The sequence below is a fragment of the Lycium ferocissimum genome, unplaced genomic scaffold, assembly GCF_029784015.1.
Source record: "Lycium ferocissimum isolate CSIRO_LF1 unplaced genomic scaffold, AGI_CSIRO_Lferr_CH_V1 ctg5534, whole genome shotgun sequence".
Lineage (NCBI taxonomy): Eukaryota > Viridiplantae > Streptophyta > Magnoliopsida > Solanales > Solanaceae > Lycium > Lycium ferocissimum.
Genome location: NW_026726019.1, coordinates 31,254 through 34,444, shown reverse-complemented (window position 1 = coordinate 34,444; position 3,191 = coordinate 31,254). Strand labels below are relative to the sequence as shown.

Here is a 3,191-nt window from a genome sequence, read left to right as displayed (position 1 = left end):
GTCTGTAGAGAATTTTCAGGAGCCTTAGAATTATCCAAACAAATCTCTCCTTCCTCCATCAAATTTGATAATACATCAAACATGTTTTAGTTAGAAACACCTTCGTCTGTCTTTTTGCTGAGAATCTCCATTGAATTAACCTTAATCTGCTTTTCAGCATTTGAAATTCCCTTGTGTCTGTCCAATCCATTTTGCTTCTTAGCATCCTTCTTGACAGTTTCCCCTGGATAAGTGACCATAGTTCCACTAGATAGCACTCTTGGAACAAATTTCTGCACTATTCTCCCTCTATGTCTTCTATTATTCCCATGTGCCATCTTTTCATGTGTTTGTTCAACCTGCTGTTTTGTTCTTCCTGTTTCTCCACTGATCTCGCCATAGTTGAGTCTAATTCAGGCTCCTTGTCCAATTCTGGATGCAAAATTCTGCATTCATTATTCAAGTGCCCTTGTAACATGCACTCAGTGCAATACTTAGGCATGTAATCATATTGATCCGCACTTTTACTTCTCATCGCTTTTGTAACTTCATCTTCAATCTCCACCATCACAAACTTTGGCATATGCCCAATAAATCCACTCGAACTTTAACTCTCGCACAATTTGGCCTTGTTTTATTAACAGTATCCAAATCCAACTGTAAAGGCTTTCCAACTGTAGATGCCAAAGTGAGTAGAGATTCTTTGACAAAAAAAGTAGGCAACAGATTTGGAAAAGAGATCCAAGCCATGGCTATAGATGTTTCTTTGTCTATTTTAAAGTTAGAATCATAAATGAATGGCCTCATCTGATAAGTATATCCATCCTTGGACTTCGACCAATATGCACTCTTAGAGGAAATAGTAATGAAATCCTCCATTAACGTACATTGAATCAAAATATGTCAATTTCTAAAAAACCCTACTGTACACTTACCTTTTGCACCACATTGCGTAGGAATAATGGTTATCAATTCTTCTAACTTAGGCCAACAACGAGAACTTCTCTACAATGGCATATTGCAAGTTTTCTATCAATTCCATTCGCGTAACTTCATTCGACGTCCATTTCACATACGGGATACCATCAACACACATTACTTGCTTCTGGGGAATAGGATCACGTTGCATATTTGACGTTGAATCAGTAACATGCAGCAAAGTTTGAGCAAAAGTAGAAGTAGGGTTTGTGGGGAGAGAAGGCGAAAAAGAAGAAATGGGTATTTTCGTTGGAGGTAAGGCTGGGAAATGAGTTTGGTAAGACAAATCTGATGCCTGGCCAGCCGCCATGGACGGCTGACCATTGGCCGGAGCCTCCATGCTAGGCTACTCTAGGTTTAGGGTTTACAGAGGAGAGGAGAGAGATGAGAGCCCATTTATTTGCTTGTAATCATTTTTTCCAACCATTTATGGATCCTCCTGATGTTGCATCAATTACATTTTTAGCCGAGGGTTTAAGGCCATGATAAAAATATATAAAATATCAGAATCCTGAATACCATGGTGTGGGTATTTTCTTAACATTTAGTTTAATCTTTCTCATGCTTGATATATAGATTCAGTAGCTGTCTGCAAAAAATTATTGATTTCTTGTTTCAATTTAATTGCTTTGGCAAGTGAAAAATACTTGTTAAGGAACTTTTGGGTCATTTGGTCCCATGTAGTAATGGAACCTCTTGGTAAGCTTCACAACCATGTCTTAGCTTCTCCTTTTAGTGTAAAGGGGAAAAGCCGCAACTTGATAGCGTCTATTGTGACTCCATTGTACCTGCAAGTTTCAACTAATTCAAGAAAATCAATTAGGTGGGCATGAGGATCTTCACTTACATCACCAGTAAACTGGCATGAATTTTGGATGGTCTGAATCAAGCCAGTGTCAATTTCAAAGTTATTTGCCACTATTGGTGGTCTCCTTACGCTTGACTCTCCGTCGAAGTGACATGGCCTTGCATAATCAGTAAGTATCCTATCACGTCGTGGTGCCACCTCATCAAATTGTTCTTTCACTTAATGTGGTGGAGGTGGGTTGTTATTAGTGTTCTCGTTGTTCTCCATTTCTTTTAGGGAAGAAAATTGAGCTTGTGAGACTTGTTCTTTTCGTAATAACCTTAAGGGTTTTTCAATTTCAGGATCATATTTGACTAGTTCTCTTGAAGAGGAATGGGTCATACACTTTCTGAAGTTTTTGCTCAGCAGTTAAACTTTAAAAAAAATGTTGTCAAATTAGTAGTAAAACAATTAATCTACAGTAGATTTTACCAATCCCCGGCAACGGAGCCAAAAATTTGACGAGTGTCTGGCGTATATATATATTGTAACTCGTACTCTGTCAAATAATAGTATGGAAAGATGTCGAACCCACAGAGATTAGCTTATCTATTGGACAGATTTTTCTTGGTTTAATTACTATTTGAGAGAATAAAAAAAGGGTTTAGTTGTGAGTTAATTAACTAAAGGTGCGTAAATAGAGCAATGGAGAAATATTTTGGTTTTTCACAAATACAATAAAAGGTGTTGGGATCCTAACTTCACGTAATATGTCTATTATGTAGTATATTTATTTATTCTCCCACTTCTATTTCTCTTATGTATAAATGCCGCTCACGATTACATTTACATATTATTACTCAAGTTGAACAATTAATTGCACTCCTCTCGGTTATACAAATTAATTACCAAAGTAGTAATATTAAAGCACCAGAAATATATGCTTGAACTGAAACATGCTGTTTTTAGAAAACTCGCTATAACTAATTACTACACTATTCGACTCTCTCGATTAAAAATAAGTGTAAAATTATTTGTAACATAAAAGATATAGATGTCGCTAAATAAATGTTAACATCTATCAATACCACAACTAACTATGTTACTTTTTCCGCCTCTGTCGATTATAAAATTAGTAACACGTGAATTTGTAGTATAAATTAGATACACGTCAACAAATTTAATAACATCTAATTGTAAAGCTGATAAAAGTTAAATAGAAATGTCACGACCCAATTTCACTAAGTCGTGCGGGCACGTACCTTTCCCACCTTGGTGGGCGAACCTTTAACCCAACATCCACAAGTGATAGAAAATAGAGGAAGAAAGTAAAATAACGTAAGTCTCACAGATATAATATAAATAAGTGCAGAAGTAAATTAAATCCACCCCAGTATCTGGTCTGTTCATACAAGAGCATCTAAACCAAATATTACAAGTCAGAATG

General features: G+C 36.3%; 1 non-coding gene across 1 annotated transcript; it reads left to right on the top strand.

Moving 5' to 3' along the window:
- Positions 1–1,472: 1,472 nt before the first annotated feature.
- Positions 1,473–1,579, top strand: LOC132044932 (small nucleolar RNA R71). Its single transcript, XR_009412312.1, has one exon. It is a non-coding gene; the product is annotated as a small nucleolar RNA R71 (small nucleolar RNA).
- The last annotated feature ends 1,612 nt before the right edge of the window (positions 1,580–3,191 follow it).